The sequence below is a fragment of the Sminthopsis crassicaudata genome, chromosome 4 (assembly GCF_048593235.1).
Source record: "Sminthopsis crassicaudata isolate SCR6 chromosome 4, ASM4859323v1, whole genome shotgun sequence".
NCBI lineage: Eukaryota > Metazoa > Chordata > Mammalia > Dasyuromorphia > Dasyuridae > Sminthopsis > Sminthopsis crassicaudata.
Window position 1 is genome coordinate 280376758 of NC_133620.1, and position 25336 is coordinate 280402093.

The window sequence follows — 25336 nt, forward strand, 5'->3', positions numbered from 1 at the left end:
ACCTACTACAAATATAGGCGGACTAGTCTGATTTGAGTGAGGTCTAATTTTTGTTTTTAACCCTTAATTTGTCCATTTTGATCTTCAATCCATTTCTTCTAATTCTGGGGTCAAAACCAAAACCAAAATACAACCAAATCCTTTTTCTGCACAGTAGCGTTTCATGTATTTGGTGACAGCTCTCATGTACCCACATTCTTCTCTGCAGGTTAAACACCTTGGATTCCTTCAGCAGACCACCAGATGGCATGAAGTCTTGATTATTTGTCATTTGGTTGTGTTCCTCAGTATCTTTCCCAAACTGTCATACTCGGACCCTGACACTGTGGTCTGAACAGAGATCACATAGCAGGACTGTCACTTCTCTTGCTCTAGATTCCATGCCTTTCTTTACATGGCTTCTATTTGCATTGTATACTCAAACTCTTTCCTCTTCCAAATTCCAGCTTTGCCAGGAGTGAAGCAGTACGTTATTTCATCCAATCTCTCAAAGCACTGAATTCAAGTACAAAAAGACTGGGGAAAATAATGTAATGCATTCAATAACAGAACTGTAGTCCCCATTGATAGTGATGATAGTCAGTGCCAAAATGATTTCCTTTCCTCTTGGTGTCAACCATCTGTTTATCTGATCTTTTGCCTACTCTACTTCCAGAAACCCTTAACACTCCACCCACAGATATAGACTTCTTATTATTATCTACAACTGAAATCTTCCTCTTCTTCAGTGCTTTCTCTGTCCTGGACAAATGTCGGCTAGTCTCTTGTTTTAAATGTCCTTGACTTGCCATATCCGAGCATCAACCAAAACTTGTATTGGACTTCAAAGTGAAAGATCATAGATTTAGAGTTGAAAGAGATCTCAAAAGTCATTTAGTCCAACCACCTTATTTTACAGGAGAGACTGAGGCTAAGTGACATTGGAACCTATCAGGAGGACCTGCTTTCACATTCAGCCTCAGACATTTACAAGCTCTGTCAACCCTGGGTTTTTGTCTGCCTCTCTTTTCTCATCTGTAAAATGGTAAGAAGAATAGCATTTATCTCACAGGGTTGTTATAACAAGTATGAAATATTTGTAAAGTACTTGCAAATTTAAAAGTGATATATAACTGCTAGCTATTATTATTTTTATTATTATTATTTCTCCAAATCACTAAGGTAATGGAGGAAGTAAGATTTTAATTCAAATCTGCTAATTGTGCTAGAACCAGAGTTTTCACAATGGTACAGTGCTGTTGTTGAGACAGCTTCTTGTATTAGTTGGTTTGTTATTATGACTATATTGCAGTACCATGATAACAGTTCACACTTATATTGTGATTTAAAGCTTCGAGATCACTTTTTCCATAAAAATAAGTTTGTGGTGGGTAAGGCATTTATGATTGTAGGATGTTAAGAGTTGGAAGGGATATTACAGGTTTAGGAGCTTAAGGTTTAGAGCTAGAGTAGGCTTTGTAGATTATCTAGTTCATTTTTCTCATTTTACAGAGGAGCAAACTGAGCACAGAGGGATGAAATGACTTGCCCAGCACCACAAAAGGTAGTATGTATCAGGTTGGCATTAAAATCCAAATGCAGAGTATTTCCCATCCTACTATACTGCATCTTGTTATCATTCCCATTTTGCTGGCAAAGAAATAGAGGCAAAATGACTTACCCAGTATCCCGCAGCAAGTAGGTGTCAAAAGCAGTATTCTTATGTCTCCTGACTCCAAGTTCAATGCTCTTTTCCAATTTTCCAAAATGATCTTTTTCTGTTGTCTCTCAAAGGAGCCATCTTCTAAAACCCACAAAAGTTCATACTTGAAGGCCTATGTTAATTTGTTTGTCAGTTTTTGTCATACAGCTTATTTGAGGTATAAGATCTTAGTAACTGAATCATGTTAATCCTGTGCTGGCATCAATCCATAGCAGTCAAGCGAGGGCTTCCTTTGACTGTACATTGCACTACTTTGTCATTACTTAATTCATTCAGCAAATATTTATTAAGTCAGGTGATGACTGATAGATAGTAAGTGCTAGAAGGGAGAGAGCAATTTGTAGACTGGAAATGGAAGGCTTTCTAGAGGAAATAGGATTTGAATTAGGTTTTGGATAATGAGTGAAGCAAGCAGAAAGTTTGAGGAAAGGGGAGAGGGACAGGGAGGTAATAAAGACAAGGCAAAAAAAAAAACCCATCCTTATAGAAATTAGAATATGTATTTTGTTTCTGAGGAACAGTAAAGCCATTCTGTCTAGAACAGAGGATATACATGGGAAGTAGTGGGATGTAGAGCAGCTTGGTGGCACAATGTATAGAGTACCAGATTTAGAGTCAGAAAACTCATTTTCCTGAGTTCAAATCTAATCTCGGATACTTGCTAGTTCTGTGATTCTGGGCAAATCACTTAACCCTATTTACCTCTGTTTTATCATCTGTAAAATGAGCTGGAGAAGGAAAGGATGAACTTTCCAAAATCTCTGCCAAGAAAATCCTAAAAGAGATCGTAGAGAGGGGAACACAACTGAAATGATTGAACAATAACAAAACTAGGATGCAAACTTTTAAGGAAAGGGATCACTCATGTTCTGGTATAAATTTAACACCTGGTTCTTAAGGGGGGGAATATACTTATTACACACTTTAAAGTTTATACTTAATTTTCTTAAGTGGAGAAAACAACAAAGGCAAAAAATTGGGCCCTGGTTTGTAGTATTATGCTCATATTGGAAATTCAATAATCTGCTAGAGAGTTGGTTCAAGTAGCTCTAGCACACACCTGGCAGGGACTCTTTTGTGGGATCAACCACTAGCATTAGCACAATATTTTGGACATTGTAGGCATGTAGTAAATACTTATCAGAATGAATTAAAGTGAATTGGAAGATAAACGTGTCAACTGATGACTTATCCAATAGAAAGCCTATCCTAAGCGCAGAAATTGCTAGTATACTCTCCCTGGAAATTAGTCTGGATGTATTTTAATTTAATTTTCTGTGTATCTATTTCCCCCCTCAACCAATAAAATGGAAATTCCTTGAAACAGGAATTCTTTTTTTTGGCCTTTGTGTCCAGATTGCCTAATATGCTGCTTGGTACATGACACTTGATGAATGCAAACTGGAATGAATGAGGGAATGAATGATTAAAAGAATCTACAACTTCATATTATCATCAAACTACCCTTCCTAAATGAATATTCTTTCACCAGCAATTGTTTGTAATGGATTCCTTTAGCAAGATGATTGCTGTTACTAAACCCTCATCTCGGGCTGACCCTGGGCAAACTACAACTTATAGCTTATCTGAAGTAAGAGGCAAGCATATTCACGAGGGTTCCACCCCATCACAAGCTATTGGATGCTTTTTTTTCCATTGCCTATCCAGGTTACTGGCATGTGAAACTAGGCATTTTTTGTCTCAATCTGTTGACGGAGATCTCATTAGTAATGGAGGAAGTTCCTTATTTCCATAGGGATAACATTAGTATCATTCACTATTCTGTTACTTTCATTGATGTGTTTTTCTTATTGTGATCCACTCAATTGCAACTTTCCAAGGAGTTTTATTTGAGTTTTGTCCAAGTCATTGGGGTAAAAAGTACTTCACACTGTTGGGTCCAATTTATAAGACTCAGTGAGTATGTTATAGTTTCTGTTGTAAACATCTTCATTACCTTAATTTGGCTTTTTCTTCTGAACACGCACAAAACACTCCTGAATCTCCTCTATCTTAATTTCATCATGTCCCATTGATATTAACATTGGTCCATTATATATGATAATCTCTCCAACTAGACTTGAAACTTCTAGAGAGTCTCCTTTTTGTATTTTCCACATTTGCTAGTGCAATGAATCAGGGATTGTATGATCATCTATCATAGACCTGAAATGATCCTAGGAGGTATCTAATCCAAACTCTCCATTTTATAGATGAAGAAACTGAAGTCCAGAAACTTTAAGTGACCTCCCCTATCAAAGTTTGGATCTGAAATCAGATCTGAAGCTCATGTTCTTTTTCCCCCCCTACTTCAAGGAAATGCTTGTGATTGATTGCATTGAGATCAGTTTTAAAATAATTTCTCCATGTACCAACTATATGTTTTCTCTTAAGATTTTCTTGAATAGCTTTATGGTTAGACCCTCTCTGATTCAGAAAGCTTTATCCCTTAATTTCTTTTTTATTGCTTTCCTATTCTTCTTTTGTTGCCCTCCTCCCATTCTTCTGCCTTCTTTTCTCTTCCTTTTCATCTTTTCATTCCTCCATACTCTCATCCTTTGTCATTCTCATTTCTTTCACTTCCATTCTCTTCTTCTATTCCCCTCTTCCTATTCTTTTTTTTCCTTCTGCAGCTTTCCCTTTTCTTATTCTCTTTCTCTTCCCCTTTTCCCTCCTCTTTCTCTTTCTTCATTTGTCTTCTCTCTCCCTTTCCTCTCCCTCTCTGGCTTTTTTGCCTCTTTCCCTGATTGCTCTCCACCCCTGCAGAGTGACATACTTAGCATGCCTAAAGTGATGGCTGGAGAGTTTTAATGCATTCTAAAGAGAATACAAATTCTTCAATCAATTGCTTTTTCAATGAAGGTAACTTACTCTCTCATCTTATTTGCCAATGATGCCTTGTTGTTTCAACTCAATGAGCCTTTTGACTTGTGGGGCTTTCATTATAAATGAGCAGCATGGCAATTGAGGTGCAAAAAGGAGTTGTGATAACTTGACCTGAAATCCTGAGGGTCTTGGAGACAGTTATCGTACTCAAGATTCACAGAGGACCTGATCTAGTGGAGTGTTTCAACTTTAGTGGACTGAGTATCAAGAAGGTCCAGTGTTTTCTTCAGACAAGCAGTGGAATCCAGTGTGAAGTAATTAGGCACTGTGGTTAGCTTCCTAGGGACCACTTGGTCCACCTTTTTAATTGAAGCTGTTATTAAAAGTTTTTTGTCAGTTACCCCTATACTGCTGATTTAAAGTGGACTTCAGTGAGAAGTATGCCTGTAATAAAAATAGCTAATACATATGGCTGAAGGATGCAAATACATTTTACAAATATCTTCTTACTTCATCCTCACAGCTACCTTGAAAGGTAGGTTCTATTATTATCCCCATTTAAGAGATGAGAAAACTGCATCTCAGAGGTTGACTTGATTTGGGTCATATAATTAGTATCTGAAAGAAGATTAGAACTCAGATTTATCTTGACTGCAAGTTCAGGATTCTATGACTCAGGTTTGTGTTGGGGCGTATGGAAAATGCTGACTCAGTTCTTCATTCTTGCATGCAGAGTTCCATGCTAAGCACAGAGCTAGATGTGAAGAGCCACCCTAAAAGTTCATGCTTTCTTGGAACTTGAACTAGAAGGGTCATAGATGGACCACCTGGGAGCAGGAATCATGATGGCAGGAGCCCTGGATTTGGATTCAGGATTGGACACATTTTTAGTTTCTTTGTTACCTGGGACCAAGTTCACTATTTTCCATCATATCAATGCCCGAGTCATATCCCAAGCACATCATTCACATTTCTCTGTGGGATGAGGGAATTGTAGTGATCTATTGATGTTATTGGCCATTGTAACCTCATATGAGATTTTCTTAGCAAAGTTATTGGAGTGGTTTACCATTTCCTTCTTCAGCTCATTTTACAGATGGAGAAACCAAGACAAGCAGGTTTAGGTGACTAGTCTAGGTTCATACAACTAACTACTAATTATCTTAAACTGTTTTGAACTCAGGTCTTCCTGACTCCAGAACCACAGTCTAACTACAATAACTCTCAGCTGCCTCTTAGCTCATGGCTAATGTCTTTGGTTTGGCTTCTAGAAAGGAGAAGGCAGGGTGCCTAATTAGCAGATTGAACAAGGAAGGTTCTCCTCTGAGTCACTTATATTGAATTGAGTTACCTTGAAAAACTCAGTAGCTTGGGAGCTAAAATGGATCTCAGAGATAATGTAGATTGACACTAACCTCTCTCCACAAGTTCATTTCACAGTTGAGAAGGCAAAAAAAAAAAAAAAAATTGTCCAAAGTCACACAAGTAATTAGTATAAGAGGTAGGATTTAAACTCAGATCTTCTAAACTTGAGTCCTAAGGTCCTATCACTGTATCATGTTGTCCCATATATGACATCTGAGCCTAGCTATGCCCTACCATGCTTCCCCCCACAGAACTCTTATTTCATAGGACCCTCTTTTAAACCCTGATTCTTAGGGAAACAAAGCCCTACAATGCAATATTGAGTGTAGCTTCAGGGTTTAAGCTTAAAATGTCCTTTCTTCATTTCTCAGACACTCCCACTCTTTACCCTCTCTTTCCTGGATCTCATACCCAGAATCTCTTAAAATAATTTCTCCTGAAGGCACCCGCTCTGGGTCACCTTCTACAATCTGCAGCCTCAGCTTCTACTCTTGATTGAGTTAAAGAAGAAATGAAGGAAAATAAATTCACCTTCACTATTTCCCCCTATTCATTTCTTGCTGGGATTCCAGCGTTTTCCCCCCAAACTATAGCTAGCTATCCCTCATTCCCAGCTCCCCTCCCCTTTTTATAGAAGTCTGCTTCCAATTCGGGCATAATTAGCTTAGTAGAAAATTATACTTACAAAGTGACTAGACAAGCCACAAAAACATAGATTTTGTCTCTCTTGCCTAAAATGGGAGTGTATACAATTCATGCAGTTGGGGAAGAGGAAAGGAGTGTAATTCCTTCACACACTGGCTAGCCTGTGACCAGAAATCAGCTTCCTTCATCTTAGAAAGGACATTCATTGACAGACTAAAGTACATCCAAGAAAATGACTAAAATGACAAGGGGACTGGAAACCATGTCACAATTCAATTTGATTCAATAAAATTCTATTCAAAATGATAGATGCTCACTATGTGCAAAGCACTGTGCCTCACTGTGGATGCTGGAGAATCAGGGAAAGCTTTACTGAGGAAGTGATATCTGAATCCATATAATTGAAATCACTTTAGGATTTTAAAGATGCTTTATATAGATTATTTAATTTATTTTTCCAACAACCCTGGGAAATAGGTGCTACTATTTTCAGCATCATTCCCATTTTCTAGAAGAGGAAACTGAAATTGATCAAGTTCAAATGATTTTTACAGTAAAAGTCTGAGACATGAGTCTTCCTAATTCCAAGTATACTATGCCATCTTGCTGTTTCAGGAGACAGATAAGAATTAGTTGCTGTAAATGGAAATATTTCATCAAAAAAAAAAGAGGTTTAAGGGGAGCATGATTGACATTTTCGAATGTATGAAAGCCTAAGTATTAGTTGTTTTTGTTCTATTTGATCCCATAAGAATGAGGAATAAGAGGTGATTTTGTAGAGAGATAGTTATCACATTGATTTAAGGAAAACTTTCCTTTTAACGTGGGCCTCAGTTTCCTAAATTTTAAAATCTGAAAATATAGGTCTCTTCCAATGATAAATCTTTCCATCCTATGATTTCTAGAGGAGAAGGCACTGTCACCTAGTGGTGAGTTACCTGCCATGGGTGCTATTCAAATAAGAATCAGGGCATCCTAGCTCTGATGCTTGAAGAATCTGAGGCTGGAGGAAGCCAGGTTTCAGAGTCTTTCTCACCTTCCCCAAGGTTATAAATTAAGATTTGAAGTTAGATCCTCTTGTTGAGATCTTGATGAGTTCCTAGGTGGGGTTGATGAAGAAAGACTGAAGTACTGATAACTACTTCCTGAGGCAAACAGGAAAGGGTACTGATGGGAATCAGTTCAACCTTATAGTCTCAAATAGTCTTTGGAAGTCATGGGTAGCCCCCACCTTGCTGTGTTCTGTCAGGAATCCAAGTTATATCAAACTCTAAGATTAAATTTCCCCTTTAAATCTGTCCCTGTGCCACATCATCTTCACTGAATCCCTTTGGGTTAACGCACCATGGCTTTCTCCTCACCCCCATCCCCTATGCCTCATGATATCTTACCATTTGTTCTCCCAATTCTATTTTATATTTACTACTCCTGGTATCTATTGTACCTCTTCATTCTGTCTGTAACCTCATAAATAAACCTATCTTTTACCAAAGAGAATGGCCATTATGAATTCTTCACATGACTGAACCCTAGCATTTGGTACCTACATTAATCTCATCAAACATTGTCTTTAAATGACCTCCTATCAACAGTGGGGTTGGGGCCAGATAATTTCTGAATTCAGTTAATCAGTAAATAAGCATTTATTAAGCACCAAGTACCTGCTGGGCATGTGTTAAGTGCTGGACATACAAAGAAAATAAAAAGCTATTCCCTGATCACAAGGACTTTATGGTCTCCAGTTGATCCTGAGATTTAAAAAAAGTGATTATGAAGATAGAACTTTATCTAGAATTTCATTAAATTCAATAAACAGTTAGATGGTGCAATGTACATATGTTGGTTCTTAGACTCAGGAATGCCTGATTTAAAGTCCTGTCTCAGACACTTTATTAGTTTTATGACTGTCATCTATCTACCTCAGTTTCCTGAGCTGTTATAACAGGGAAGGGTAATAATAAAATCTATTTCAAAGGCTGTTGTGAGGATCAAATGAGACCATTTGTAAAATGCTTAACACAATGCCCAGTACATTTTATTGTTGTTCTGCCATTTCAGGCATGTTGGATTCTCCATGATCACATTTAAGGTTTTTTGACAAAGATATTGGAATGGTTTGCTATTTCCTTCTCTAGATCATTTTACAATGAGGAAATTGAGGCAAAGAGAGTTAAGTGACTTGCCTAGGTTCACATAACTAGTAAATGTCTGAGGTGTAGTTTGAGCTCATAAAGATGAATCCTCCTGATTCCAAGCCCATTGATCTATTTGCTGCCCCACTGAGCTGCCTGCCTAGGACATAGTAGGTACTTGCTTTCTTTTTCCTTTGGAAGAATTGAATTGTAGGATATTTGAAGTGGAAGGAGCCTTAAACATGACCTGGGTTCTTTGTCCCCATTCAACGGATGGGAAATTGGGACCCAGAGGAAGAAAATGACTTTATAGGACATACATCCATCAGATCCAGAAATTATGCCCACCGCTCTGGCTACTGACTTTCTTTCTTAAAAAAAAGAAAAAGTTATAGGGGGAAAAAGAGGCTGAGGCTGGTCGACAAGACCACGATTTTTGAGGATGGAGCTCTGTGGCTGTTGTATAGCCATGGAATTAGTGCCCCTTACCCCTGCAGAGAAATATCCAGGGAGTCTGGCCATTATCAACGTGCTATTTAGCAGAATTGGTGAAGAAGTGCTCTATCCCTGAAATTGGAAACCTGATGTTCTGGGTAATAAAGATCAGGTTTTTTAACCACAGTTTCAGGTTAACACAGAAAGTTGTGTTGAAAGAACAAAAATTTTCCTATTTGCTTGTCACCTCCATGCCTGGTCTTCCTATTAGTCTTGGACTTGCTGCTGTGCCAACTTTAGCTCAGTAGGGTTTCTGTTGGAACTTGTCATCATCTTGGCCCTCAGGAAGCCTGAAACAGACTTCTCCTATGCCCTAGCTGGTACTTTCCTTTCTACTTAATTTCCTTTCCCTTTTTCAAGTTTCAGATGCTCTCTCCCTCGTGAAGCCTTTCCTAATCCCCCAAGTTAGGAGGGAGAACTTCCTAGAGAAGATCTAGTACTTATACTTCATTTATCATCAAAATGATTTTTTGTATTGTTCAGTCCTTTTTTCAGTAGTGTCCTCTTTATGATCCCATTTGGGGTTTCAGGCAGACACTGGAATATTTGCCATTTATTTCTCCAACTCATTTTAGAGATGAGGAAACTAAGGCAAACAGGGTTAAATGTCTTGCCCAGGGTCACATAGCTAGAAAGTGTCCGAAGTGGTTTTGGAACAAAGAAGGATGAATCTTCCTGACTCCAGGCCTAGTACTATATACTTTGCCTTCTAGCCTGCTCATTCTCTCTCTCTCTGTCTCTCTCTGCCTGCCTCTGCCTGTCTCTCTGTCTATCTGTCTGTCTGTCTGCTTGTGTCTCACTTTCTTTCTGTCTCTGTCTGTCTCTCTTTAGTTCTTTGTGTCTCTCTGTCTTCTTCTGTCTCTCAGTCTCTGTCTCTTTCTACATATATATGTATGCATATGTGTGTATGTTTTCCCTAATCCTTAACTGAAATGTATAATTTACTTAAATAAATTGAAAACATTTGCCTCTAATGGAGTCTACCAGACAGCCAAAGGGATCCATAACACAAAAAGGTTGAAAAATCTTGGTTCCATCCATTTTACAGAGGAGAATCCTGAGACCCAGAGAAGGGACTGACTTTCCTAGGGGTGCACAGGCAGAGGAAGGATGCAAATGCAAGTCTTGGATTAGAAAGTGTAGTAAGTAGGAAGCTAGATTTGTAGTCAAGAAAACTTGAATTCTAATCCTGTCTCTGAAGTCATGTGGCCATGGGCCAAATATTTAACCTCTTGAAGCTTCATTTTCCTCATCTATAAAATAAGGGGGTCAGGATAGAGGTTCCCTAACTGCCTTCCAAGTCTGTATCCCTTCTTCTAAAGCTGGAGTGCTGATCCTGACTGTTTCTCTGTTGTGTATATGAAGCAGTAGCTGGTTTGTACTAATGTTCTTTCACTGCATGTTTTCTCTGGGCTTCTCTTTCACAATAACTGATTGACTTCTGATCTGAGAGCATCCTGGGTTACCGGGTCTAAAAGGTAGGTTTGAGAGCTAGACCATTCCCCAGGTGAACAGGAGAGCTTAGACCAGAGGAATCTGATGCATACAAAACTGGAATGTAAGTAGGACAGGGAGGTTGGTGCATTGGCTCCAGGCTTGCCATTCTCATTCTTTAGCCAAGAATAATAGAAGCATTTACTGCATGGTTTCGTGCTATCACTTCATATCCAGTATGTGAACATCCAACAGGAACTTCCTGAGGAAGAAATAGAGAGAACAAAAATACAGGTCAAATTCCATTACACTGAATTTTATAATGTGTCTGGATTTTTCGTTGACATAAATACTGCTGGAGCTGGGGAGCCCCCAGTGCCTGCAGCTGCTTCCGGCCTGGGATTTGACCTGTAATTATAATCCTTTTTCTTTGATTTTCTCTGTGAAAACAGCAATATGCTGCCCAGGCTTAGAGCAATATGGGGGGGGAGGGGGAATTATAAACACTGTGTAAATCAATTCTGTTCAATCCAACTAACATTTCTTTTGGCACCTACTATGTGCAAGGGCATTGTGCTGGGGTTTGGGGAATAAAAATATGAAATATAACCCTTTCCCTTACTCAAGGAGTTTGTAAACTGATTGGGAAGGGGAGTGGGAAAATACAGAGGGAAATGTGCTATCATGGGGAAAATAAGACAGTCACACAAATAACTATGATACAAGACAGAATGTGGCAGAGACAGAATTCTACTTCATCAATATGATGAAGTAGAAAGAATACTCTCTGTGAAGTCAGAAAATAAATTCACATCTCACCTCTTATGGTCTCCAAGAGTGACTTTGGGTAAGTCACTTAAGCTCCCTGGGCCTCAGTTTCCTCATCTGTGAAACAAAAAAGTTTAAATTAGATGAAATTCCTTCCACTTAAATATTGACGATTCTATGATCCAGGAGCAATAGGTAGAAGTTGCAAAGAGAAATATTTAATAATAATAGCTCACATTTACATAGCACTTTACTAACATTTTATCCTCACGACATCTCTGTGAAATAGATACAATTATCCCCACTGAGGAAAATTGTAATAAGCTGAGGGATGGAGCAGTTTAAGCGACTTACTCTGGGTCATGCAGTTATAAATGTCTGCGTCTAGATTGAAATTCAAGATTTCCTGACTCCAAATGCAATGCACTATGCACCGTACCACCTAGTTTGATACTTCTTAATTGTTCAGAAGAGGAATACGTGGGCACAAAAGGTGGTGGATTCCTTCTTCTTGGAGAAGCAGAGTTTGAATGTTGAACACGTAATAGTGGTGAATTTCTTTTTGGAGAAAGTGGCAAGGGTAATGAAAGGGACTTGTAAACATATCTCATGAGGCTATATTGAGGAATTTTTGAGGTTTAGTCTAGATGGTGGGGAACATGCTAACTGGGTAAATTTGGGCAAGTAATTTATGTTTTTCAAGCATCCTTTTCCTCATTTACTAAGTGAAGAGGAGTAAATACTATGATCCTGTGATATATTTCTTTTTTAAAATGTTTGATGGGTTATCAATTAGGGAGTAGACTTAATTTCCTTGGTTCCTGATTGCAGAACTAGGACAAGTGGACAGAATTTAAAAGAGAAACTCTTTAAGGTTAATTTGTTTGATAGTGAATTCTCTGTCACTGTAGATAATCAAAAAGAAGTTGAATAATCATCTATCCAATGTGCTATATACAGAAGTTCTGTATGATGTACAGATGAAGATCTGTATGACGTAAGGTGACATCTGGCGTCCCTTGCCTATTTATGGATCCAGGATTTTTTCTATATAAAATTTTAAGTTGCAAGACAAGTTTGGACTTCTGTTGAGATGGCATAGGGCATTGTGATTTCTTATCTAATTTGGAATTCTAAGTTATAGCAAATACACTGGTGATGACAGGATATATTGAAGTTAGCTTGAATAGGCTCAAAAGAATTGGTAAGTTTTCAGAGTTAACATTTGTTGTTGTTTTTCAGTCATTTTAGTTGGTATCTAATTCTTTGTGACTCCATTTGGGTTTTCTTTGGCAAAGATACTGAAGTTTGCCATTTTCTTCTCTGACTCATTTCAAAAATAAGAAAACTGAAGAAAAAAAAGGATTTAAGTGGTCTGCACAGGGTCACACAAAAAGTATTTACAGATAGATTTGAATTCAGGAAAATGAATCTTTCTGGCTTCAGCCTGAGAATTCTCTTCAATGCCATAGAGTTAACATTTACACTTGGGAAATTGGAAAACATTACAAATGATGACTTGATTTATAATTTGGTTCATTGTCTAACTCTAAGAGAGTGATGAAGAAAATGGTAGGGATGCATACTAAATTTAAAAGTGTGGTGTACATGCTTTCCCCGCCTTGGAGAACACGTTATTAACTATTTACCAATACATCATTGACTTAGGAGTCAGAATTCTAGGTTCCAATCTCATTTCTGACCCTTACTAGTCTTTTGACTGTAGATAAATCATATCACTTCTCATAGCATCAATTTCTTGAGTATTACTTGTGCTGGTTATTTCACAGGTTTATTGTGAAAGTTTGTGTCTCTGATAAAAGTTTGTAATTGTGATACTATGGAAAGAACACTCATTGATTTGGAAATCAGAAGGCTAGATGGGCATCTGGTCTTTTTCTTTTACCATTTATATGATCTTGTGCAAATGACTTAGAAATCTATTACACAGTTTCTTCATAAGTAAAAGAAGAGCCTATCCCCATTGTTGTTGTTCAGTGTTTTCAGTAATTTCTGACTCTTTGTAGATCCTATTTGACAAAGATATTGGAGTAGTTTGCATTTCCTTCTCCTGCTCATTTTACAGATGAGGAAACTGAGCCAAACAGTTCAGTGACTTGCCCAGGAACATTCAGCCAGTGGCTGCTCTATATAGATGACTATACAAATGTTACCTATATTGAAGTCACCTGTCTCTTGATGTAGTTTTTTTTCTCATTGGAACATCCTTAGTATATTTTTCCAGCTTCAAAATGTTACTCTAAAAATGAAAACTTTTTATTGTATCTCCCTAAGGGTAACACTTCACACCCTATCATGATAAGGCAGGAAAATGGTTCTTCTGGATCCTAAGAAAAGTGGGAAGGTTGGGTAAGGTTAGACCAAGGGGTTCTCAAACTACGGCCCACGGGTCAGATGCGGCCCTTTGAGGATGTTTATGCGGCCCACCGGGTTATGGCAAATGGGCTGAGTGAGTTTTTGTTTTTACTATAGTCCGGCCCTCCAACAGTCTGAGGGACAGTGAACTGGGCCCCTGTTTAAAAGTTTGAGGACCACTGGACCATACTCTGCAGAGGTAGTAACTTTATTCTGGTTTAGTGACTATTCCTTTCCTTCACATACTTTGTGGTCTAGCCCAACATTCCTGCTTGCTGTTCCTGTTTATGGTACACCATTCTGTCTTCTTTAAAAAAATTGTTTTTAAATTCAGTTTGATTTTATTTTCAGTTCCAAATTCTTTCCCTTTCCCACCCACTGAGAAGGCCAGGACAACAAAACTCATTGCAAATATGAAGTCATGCAAGCTTTAGCTATGTTCTGAAAAATCAAAAAAAGCAAGAGAAGGAATATATTTCAGTTTATACTCACAGTCCATCAGTTTTCTATCTGGAACTAGGTAGTATATTTCTATCATGATTTCTTTGGAATTATGGTTCCTTATTATATTCAGTTATTAAGTTTTTTAAAATAATTATTTTATGTTTATTTTCTTTTTATTCTTGGTTCAAAATTTTCTCTAGCTCCATCTTCTATCATCATTTCCTTGTACACGCAAGTACTCTTTTCTTGAAAGGCACTTTCTCCTTCTCCAATTCTTTGTGATTCCATTTGGGGTTTTCTTGCCATAGATATTAAAGTGATTTGTTATTTCCTTCTTTAATTCATTTCACAGATGAGGAAAGTCATACAGTCAATGATTGTCTGAAGCGAGATTTGAACTTGGATCTTTCTGACTCCTGGCCTGGCACTCTCTTCACTTCACCATTATTTGTCCCATGGACTCCCTAGCTTCCTTCCAAACTTGGCTCAAGTGTCACATTCGACAAGCAGCTCTCCTGATCATATCAGCTGTGCTTCGTCCGCTTACTTTACCTGGACTTTATAACATCTCATGTTTACTTTACTGTATCTGTGTTATTCCCCTTGACAGAATTCAAGTTCCTTGAAGGCAGGACTGATTTGTGTTTCTTTGTGTCTGCAGTACTACCTCAGTATCAGGAATATCATAGCTCAGTCTTATTAAATTGACTCCTTGACCCCTAAGATCTCAGTGACTTTTCAGCATTCATCAGTGTCTCTTGTGTGGGGAGGAAGGTAAACCTACTTGGCAGCCAAGCATTTAAGCGTGAGAATTCCTTTCAGAAAAGGAATATGGAGCAGAATCTGAAGTGCTTTAGGCAAGAGAAAGGAAGGTGAGAAGGTACTCATGACAGCTTTCAACTACTTCTCCATTTTGCTGTGGGTCTACTTGGAGCTGGGGTATGTTTCTCCCTCCTATTTGGGGATTACAGTTGATGTATATAAACAGAAGCTAGGTTCCATGATCAAGCATGGACTGTTAGAAAAGCAGGAAGATACCTTAGAAATGACTTATTCCAAACTCCCCATTGTCTTGATGAGAAAACTGAGGTCTAGAGAAGTTAAAAGTCATTTTCCTGCTATTGCAGTATGGTAGTAGTAAGATTTGCACCAAGACCTCTGAGTCCCAAACTACTGAATACTCCGTCCCCAGTGTCAAACCACAAAACACTATTATCAGAGAAGAACCTCTCATATAAACCAAGTGAAGTAACTTGTGGAAGTATTATTATACCAATTTAGGCCATATAATCAAGGGACCTGAGTGTGAATCTATGCAAAGCTCTGCTACCTTTGTGACCTTGGGTAAGCCTTGGTTTGCTCATATGTAAAATGGCAATGATAAGGTTTGTATTACTCAGCCCCTAGGATGTTCAAACAATTTAGGAAACAGATTCTTTTGTCCACTATGGTCAGGAAGCTAGGAAGTGGGATATGCATGCAGGTCCTTTGAATCCAAGTCCAGGTCTCTTATGTCTCTCCCTTTGTTTTCTTTCCCCTTCCCCATCCAGTTGTGGGTGATTCAGGTCCTTCTCTTGTTCAATGCTTGCAGATATCCTAATGGGAGGAGAGCATGGATGCTGGCTTTGGGACTGTTAACAAAGTCTCCAGAGAGCCCCTGCCTCCTGCAGCTTGGGAAAGATCTGCAGATGTTTGATGGATCTCCTGACAGCTCCTTCTGTGATGATATTGTATTTTCACCGCAGTGCTGCCTGCCTGCTGGGTCCCACCCCCACCACTCCCTTTGCCCCCCTCTTAGCTTTTTTTCTGGACCAACGTGGGCAAGCCTGAATCCTAATGATACCCTGCTGCCTTGTCTCACTCCTAAGATCCCCCTTCTCTAGATGAAAAACTTAACTCTCCCAAACCCCTGCAAAGACAACAAAAGGCAGGATGAAAATAGGAAATACAACTCTTGCTTTGCCAGGCTCCCAGCCACCATTATTCTGATCTCCAAGTAACTGTTGTGAGGATTACTGTGAGTAATAGGAGAGGGAGGGAATCATCAGGACACCTAGGAGAAATGTGCAAACTTATGCAGCATATTTCCTAGTAAAGGCTAATGTACCTGTGTGTGTGTGTGTGTGTGTGTGTGTGTGTGTGTGTGTGTGTGTGAGCCCGTGTGCTGTTGCTTAAATTTGTGGACGTTTCTATAATAAGAACTCACATTTCTTCAGTGCTTTAGGGGTTTGCAAAGAGATTTCCTCAGAATAAAATGCTTCTTCTTTTAGAATATAATAGTCATAATACAGTCATTTAGTATCTCTCTGTCTCTCTCTATTTCTCTCTGTGCCTTTGTCCCTCTGTTTCTTTGTCTTTTCTCCTTTTTATCTCTCTGTCTGTGTCTCTTTTTCTGTCTCTGTTTATCTCTTTCTCAGTTTCTCTTCCCACACACACAGACATAGAGTCACATAAATATTTATTTAAGGTTTGCAAAGGACTTTTTATATCCTATTTCATTTAATTTTTCATGATATCTCTGTGAGGTAAGTGTTATTATTATTCCACCTTATAGGACATTGGGGCTCAGGATCTTGGCGTCCAACTGGTTCAGTCTCTTCATTTGAATGTAAGTAAAGTGCAAGGTCACACAGATTGTTAGTGTCTGAGGCAGGAGTCAAGCTCAGGTTAGCTTGCTTCCCAGTTCCATCACTCTTCACTTCAATACATACTCTCTACCTTTCCTATATAAATTCTTTGAGAGTAGGGATCAATTCATTCTTTGTAATGACACACCTGCACTTACCTAGCAAATAAGTGCATTAAAAATACCCACTGATTGACTATTTGAACACCCTAGGGGCTGAGTAATATAATCATTATCATTGCCATTTTACAGATGAGCAAACCAAGGCTTACCCAAGGCCACAAAGGTAGCAGAGCTTTGCATAGATTCACACTCAGGTCCGTTGATTACATGGCCAGTAATTCTTTCCATTATCCCATGTCACTTCTAGGTATCTCCACCTGGGCCCACATTCTCCATCTTCCTTTCATCATTTGTACTCATTGCCCCACCACTTTGCTAGGGCAGATGTTTAACAAGTGTTGGGGACATAGCAGTCACTTCTGCTTGAGCCCAAAGCTAAATGTATATGAAGAGCAGAGGGGAGAGGAGAAAGGGAGGGAGGACAATACTTCCTCCGCCTCTGTGTGGTTTGTGTTTGGGACACAGCTGGCTGCATTTCCTGGATTGCTCTGGGCATAGAAGCATCTCAGGACTGCTGGGACATGACTGTGGTTGTGAAGACTGGAGCGATTCTTTATTTTTCAGCCTTGCCTGCTTACTCCTCATTGGCTTTTTTTCCCTTCTCTTCCCATTGCTGTCATTGGTGAGGGAGCAGGAAATTGGGTTCATTGGTTCTCAGTTCAATTCAATTCAAAAGGCATCTATTACACAATACTATGTTCCAGGCACTGTGTAAGCAGTTGGAATATAAAAAAAAGCAAAAATATTCTCTACCTTCATAGAGTTTACAAGCTAATGGTGGAAACTACATGCAAACAACTGTATATTAAGTGAATTATATACAATATAAATAGGAAATAATTAATAGAGGGAAGGTGATGGAATGGAGAGGGGGTGCAAAAGGCTTCCTCTGGGGGGATTTGAATTGGGATTTTAAAAGAAGCCAAGGAAGCATTCAGTTGTTGGAGCAGAGGACTATAGCATTCTGAACCTGAGGAACAGCCAGTTAGAGCAATGCCTTGTCAGTGTCATTGGACTGAATAGTACATATTGGGGAGTAAAATGTAAGGGAAGGTAGGGAGGAGGCTAGGCTATGAAGGTCTTTAAATGCCAAATAGAGCATTTAATATTTGCTCTGGGAAACAATAGGAACCCCCTGACTGCAAAGGGTCCCTTTTTGGTTCCTATGATCAACTTTATTACTACTAGCACTGGAGTCAGAGAACCTGGGTTCAAATTTTACCTCTAATAACTACTGACTAATCATCATTTAACTATCCTGAGTCTCAGTTTCCTATTTTGTAAAAATAAGAATTGAACTAGATCAGATATGTTAAACACAATGTTGGGCATCAGAGTGGAGGCAGAACATGATTAAAAAATTAGGAAAATTTTGCATGACTTCACATATATAATGAGTTTCCTATTACTTGCTTTCTCAGTGGGTGTGGGGAGGAGCTGAAGAAAGGGAATAGAATTTAGAATTAATTATTTTTTATTTTTATGTAATTTTTAAAGCTTTTTTATTTTCAAAACATATGTATAGATAATTTTCAACATCCACCCTTGCAAAACCTTATGTTCCAAATTTTTTATCACCCTCCCTTTTCCCCACCCCTCCTTAGATGGCAAGTTATATATTAAATATGTGCAATTCTTTTATCCATATTTCCACAATTATTTTGCTGCATAAGAAAAATCAGATTAAAAAGGAAAAAATGAAAACAAAAACTAAATGCAAGCAAACAACAAAAAAGGAAAATACTATGCTGTGATCTGCATTCAGTCCCAACACTCCTCTCTCTGGGTGCAGCTGACTCTATCTCAAGACCATTGGAACTGACCTGAATCATAATGCTGTTGAAAAGAGCCACATCTATTAGAATTGATCATTGTATAATCTTGTTGCCATGTACAATGTTCTCCTGGTTCTGCTCATTTCACTCAGCATTAGTTCATGTCAGTCTCTCCAGGCCTCTCTGAAACCATCCTGATGATGGTTTCCTATAGCACAATAATATTCCATAATATTCATAAACCACAATTTATTCAGCCATTCTCCAACTGATGGGCATCCACTCAGTTTTCAGCTCTTTACCACAATAAAAAAGGCTGTTGCAAACATTTTTGCACATGTGGGTCCTTTTCCCTTTTTTATGATCTCTTTGGGATATAAGCTCAGTAGGGACGTTGCTAGATCAAAGAGTATACACAGTTTGATAGCTCTTTGGGCATAGTTCCATATTGCTCTCCAGAATGGTTGGATTAATTCATAACTTCACCAACAATGTAGTAGAGCCCCAGTTTTCCCACATCTCCAACATTCATCATTATCTTTTGCTGTCATCTTAGCCAATCTGAAAGTATATAATGGTACCTCGGAGTTTTCTTAATTTGCATTTCTCTGACCAATAGTGATTTGGAGCATTTTTTAAATAGGACTAGAAATGATTTTATTTTCTTCATTTGAAAATTATCTGTTCATATCCTTTGACCATTTATCAATTGGAAAATAGCTTTAAAAAAGTAAATTTTTAAAAATGTCATTAGAGCATATTTAACAATATAAATTAGAAGCACAATGGGACATAGATAATGTTAATATGTGATTTTCTAAGTCAATATATTTCCCACAGGTATTCTTTGGTATTAATTAGTGGCCCCCATTTCTATTTGAATTTAATACTACTAAACTAGATGGCCTCTGTGGACTCTTCCAGCTCTGCTGCCATGACTATGTATTCTGCAGTCTCACAAACCTCAGGAAACCGGAATTAATAGAATGTCACAGGTGGAAGAAATATTAGAGAATTTCTAGTCTACTCCCTCCCTTTTTGCCCGCAACTTTCCTAAAGAAGAAATGGAGGTCCAAAGAGGGGATTGACTTGACTGACTTCATAGAACAAGTCAGCAATAGAGCAAGGGACTTGAATCCGAGCCTTCCAACTTAACAAAGTAAAACCCTTTTGTTTATATTATGTAAGTTGTGGGTTAACAAATAGTTGGATGGAGGGGGTATATGGATGGAGGATTTATTAAGTGCTTACTAAGTGCAAAGTACTGTGTTAAATAGTGGGGATATAAATACCAAAATAAGACAATGCCTGCCCTCAAGAACCTTACATTCTAATGAGTATACAACATATGGAAGGTTTCAACTGTAAGTCAGATGGAAAATTCTTGTGTCCTTAGACTACAAAGCAGATTTTTAATGTCTTCTTATTAATGCCTTTTGCACTAATGAAATAATTTTGGCTTTTGATCTTGAACCATTTAATAGTGCAAGGACTTTGGTGACAAAAGCTCTTTCTTTCCTGGGTTTTTCGTAGCTTGAACTGCACCCTGTAGAAGCATAACTAGGCTACATCTACACAGGGACTGCTTCCCGGGATGATGGATGAAAGAGTCTGTGCTGGAAGCATTGCCATTCCAAAGGCTCTTGTTTTCAGGGCTTAGGTGGGAGGTGTATCACAGGTTGTGAGAGGAGATGGTGGGCAAAGGTGATGATGATTTGCCTGGCACATGCAGCCTCCTGTCTCTCCCTCAGCATGCTTTGTTGCTTGAGTTAGACTAGATTACCAGCCCTATGTATAGATTCCAGTTAGTGAGGATGACTGACCTGTTGTCCATAGAAATTTTACACCAGATGATGGTTGTGCACTATAAGGGCAGGATTAGTGGCAAGGTCAAAGGTGGGCACAATGTAGCCTCTTCCAGGATTCTTGTTTTTTTTTTTTTTTTTTCTGCCTGCTGGTCATGATGAAGGCAGTAGGTTCCTTCTCCCTCTATATTGACTGAGAAGATCAGGCTGATTAGAAAGGTCTGGTGGTATAAGGAGGGGGCTACTGCTGTTCCCAAGGCTCTTAAGTTCAGGATTCTAGACTGTCTCCACAAAGAGCCTGATAGGAGATGGTGGTCAAGGGAATGCTGGTAGTTTTCCTTGCCTGGTGCATTCTGGCTCTTATCTCTTCCTTAGGGTGCTCCATTAGGCTGGATTCCCTGCTCAGTTATCCAATCAGCATTTATTAGTGATGGTGGGAATGGTGAGAGTTGGAAAGAGGTACCTCTTGAAGCAGGAAGGTAAAAAGACATCATGCTTTGTGAGAGGCTCAGTATTGCTCTGCATTTCCCTTTCATAATGAAAATACCATTATGCTTTATGCTTTCTACAATGCAGAGGCTCTGTAGGCAGCTGGCAGACCCTCAGGGCGACATTTTCCTTCCCTGCTCTCCTGGGGGGGGGAGCTCCTTCCCCTTAGTACATCAGATTTACAAAGAAAAATATGTAAACCCCAAAAGCTTTCATTTCTTAACTCTTCCCTTGATAAGCCATCTGGGATGGAGGCTGCCTAAGCAGGCTTCGGGCTGGCTCCTTAATCCCAGACTTTCCAGGGAGAGATAATGGGAGAAAACAAGAGGTAAGGCTGCTGATTGGAAAGGGGGGCCTGATTTTGGAAGCTTTAGTAGGAGAGACATTGTGTATTGTAGCTTATTAGAATAGCAAACCTGAAAGGGACCTTAGGGACCACAAAGTTCAACTCTGTTTTTTATAGGGAAAGGAGCTGAGAAAGTGACTTACCCAAAATTAAATAAAGATTAAGTGCAGAGTATTTTTTACTCAATTCAAGGCTTTTCAACTCTTGGGTTTCTGTTCACTGCTCATTCCACTTTACCATCACATGCCTCTGCCTTCTTTATGAGCATCACATGTCTAATTTATATATAAGCAACCTGGTTGCTTACACTGTGGAGAGGGGAGAGTAGAGGTAGAATTTGGAAGTCAAAACTAAATAAAAAATTTTTTTTAAAAAAAGAATGTCAATTTTTTGAAAACAGGGTTGTCTTGTTTTTCTTTCTCAGCTTTTAGTATAGTGTTTTGCACACAGAAAGTATTTAATAAATGATTTTTCATTCATATAAAATTGTAGTTCTGAGTATCTTTAGAGTTTCAAAGTCATACAATACAAATTATGTCATCTAATCCTCCCAATGTATCCTATATGGTAAGAAAAACAGAGAATTATTCTTTCCATTTCACAGATGGGGAAACTGAGGAATGGAACAGGTCAATATCAAGACTTCTCCAAAGCCACAGAATGAGTCAACTGTCAGAATCTGACCTGGTACTGAGTTTTCTGTTATCAGTTGCCATTTTTCAGGGCAGTTTGGGATTACCTAGCTAGAGGGGACACAGAAAACACATCCACTTGATGGCTTATTTCTATTGACTGTTGTCTTTGGACTTTGTATCTACCATCAATCCCAGACCAGGGGCTCCTCTCAGATAGGAAATGGTCTCTTTCCTTGACAGATAGGCTGGTAAATGTTTAATAACTGGCTCTATAGGGGAAAATATATATGTACAACATCCCTTTAAGTTGAAGCTGCATGATTAACATTTTCTCCATCACTTTCTTAAATCTAGATACTCAACAGAACAATAAATAAAGCTCTGAATTTTAGCATTAAGGTATGTTTACCCTGAAAATTTGACAAGTAGCTCTGGTTAGAGATGGCTCCACCTCCATCACTCTGGGTACTCCTTGGGATCAGGGACTGCATCTTCTCTCATCAAAATAGCAGCTCCTTGTTTTTCCTCTTTGCTCCCCCAAGCAACTAGTACCATGTCACAGCTAGTATTTATTTGTCAGTGACTGTCAGAGAAAAGACATCAATATGATGAGTTTGGGGAAATAGCTCCTCTGAGGCTGTGTTCACAGGATGGGGTCAATGACCCTGGAGAAGAAATGGCCAGAGGTTCAACTTAAAAACTGTGTCTAAGGAGACCTGGAATATCCTTGGTGAACAGCTGTTTATCTTTCTCTCTCCTGAGGTCAGCCCTAAGGGGAGGGAGGAAAGGAAAAAGGGAGCAGAGGAAAGTCAGACTACTCCAGAAGTGATGTACCATGAGGATAGAAGAGAAGATTCTATAAGTATGTATATGTTGGGGGAATGTTCAAGGTCGAAGGCTGTATAATGGGTTATGGGTGAGCATGAATAGAATGAGAGAATTGTGGGGGATGAGATGGAGTATAATATGTCGGAGATCGTGAGCGAGAATTGGTTAGTGAGGATGGGGTGAGTAGTTTTATTTCAGAAAGCATCAGGTGGGCAGCTATGGATTAGAGAAAGGAGTCAGAAACTGCTTTGGGTGATGGTGTGAGAGGTCGTGTGTCTGTGTGAATGGAGTGATGGGTTTCACGTGGGGAAGAGATGAAGCGGCATATATCGGCCAGGTCTTACTTTGAAGAACTGGAGGTTTTGTGGGGCAGGGGCGGAGGGGGGAGCTCTCTGCTGAGGAGATGGGGTGGGAGGCTGAATGTTGGAGGATAGAGGGAGGATGTTGGGAGGATGTAGAGAGGATGGAGTGAACTGTGATGTTGTTGGAGGATGGCGTGGGAGGTTGGGTATTTCTAGAAGGGGGAGGGATCAGAGGACAGCCAGATGTGAGGATTTTTATTCATAAATGGCTGCATCTCTCTATCTAATTGCACCCATTGTGTTTATGATAATTTCCTTTGCCTTGTAGGGGCAGTCCTCCTTTTTGGAGGCGCTCCAAAGGTATGAGTTGCCAAGGAGGAAAGGAAAGAGGGGGATTCAGGTAGGAGGTAGCCAGGAGTGGCAGAGTGTGTGGGAGGAATTGGCATGGACTAAGATGCGCTGGAGGAGAACCTGCATGTTCTCTGAGCCCCAACCTGACTCAAAAACTCTGCTCCATTTACTAAAGACATTGTTTCTTTTCTCCCTCCACCAAGTCCCCACCCCACCATTCACCCCCTTTGCAGATGGTACAGTCCTGGGGATCATATCATGATGTACTGCAAAGAGCTGTTAGATTTAGAGTCAATTAGACTTGAGTTCTAATTCTGGCGCTGACATTTGGTAATCATAACAACAGCTACCGACATTTACACGGCACTTTTAAATTTTACAAAGTGCTTCACACATTTTATCTCATTTAATCCTTGAAAATAACCCTGCGAGATAAGTACTATTATTATCTCCATTTTATAGGTGACAAAAGTGACACTGTAAATCAAGCTTCAAATCCAGGTCTTTCTAATTCCCAGTCCGGTGCTCTCTTCACTACTCCAGTGTCTTCTGGGACCAGACAAAGGTCACTAACTATGTGAGCTTCTATTTCGTCATCTTTAAAATTGGGAGAGTAATATTTATACTTTTTGGTACAATGAAAAAGATGTTTCTATAAATGTAAACGGTACAAAGATACATAATAGCCCAAGGAATTATATATACATAAATAACCAGTGAATAATCAATCAATTAATTAATATTTAGTCTGAATTTATATTGATTGATCAGCAAAAATATCCAGGCCTGTTGTCACAATCTTCCCCCTATTTTTTTTCTTAAACTCCTTCCAACTTTTCCTTCCTATTCTTCCCTTACTCTCAGTTTTCCCAAATACTTGGAGATCCATTAGGAGGGAGGGTACAGTATCAGGAACACAACTTCCCCTTTCCATCTCCTCATCTGCTCATCAGCAGTCATTCTTAAGTACCAACACACCCTTGGAACGCTCTTCTTCAAGACATGAAAGCTACTTATTCCAGGTTTGAGAGTTGTGCATTGCTGAATGCTGAAGTATGAATATGGATGAATCTGGGTTCTAATCTCCTGGAGGCTACCATCTTTGAGCTTCAAGCTCTTTGTCTATAAACTGAGGATAATAATAATAAGCACATCACAAGGTTGTGAGCATCAAATGGGATAACATTAATAACAGTAACAATAGCATTTATATAGTCCTTTAAGTTTTGCAAAAGACTACAAATATTATCTTAGGAAGTAGGTGCTATTATCATTGCTGTATTACAGATAAGAAAACAGAGAGGCAGAGGTTAAATGACATGCCTGAGTATCTGAGATCAGATTTGAACAAGGGTCTTTCTGACTCCTTGAGGCAGCTAGGTGGCAAATGGATAGAGTACAGGGCTTGGAGTCAGTAAGATTCAGTGGTCTCAAATACTAGCTGTGTGATTCTGGGCAAGCAGTTTACTCTGTTTGCCTCAGTTTCCTCATCTGTCAAATGAGGTGGAGAAAGAAATGTCAGACTCTTCTATTATCTTTACCAAGAAAACCCCTGATCTTCTCCCCACTCCCTCCTAACTTAGGTCCAGCATTCTATTTACTACGCCACTGAAATGCTATATGTAAACCCATTTGCAAGCTTTAAAACACTATATAAAAATGCCAGATATCATCATCATCATCATTATTCTCTTCTATTTGGCCAGCAAATAACAGGTATATGAGGTAGTTACAGGGTCCAATTTTGTGTAGATTAAGGCAGATTTAGAGATCTTTCACTTTTGGATTATTCCCAAATCCTTGTCAGTCTAAATCCTTCTTCCCCTAGTTAGCTAAGAAGTTATCTTTGCCCATATCTACCATCAATTC

At 39.0% G+C, this 25336-nt stretch overlaps 1 protein-coding gene across 1 annotated transcript in view; it reads left to right on the top strand.

The window, feature by feature from the left end:
- Window positions 1-25336, top strand: part of LRFN2 (leucine rich repeat and fibronectin type III domain containing 2) — a 318934-nt gene that overhangs the window by 59807 nt on the left and 233791 nt on the right.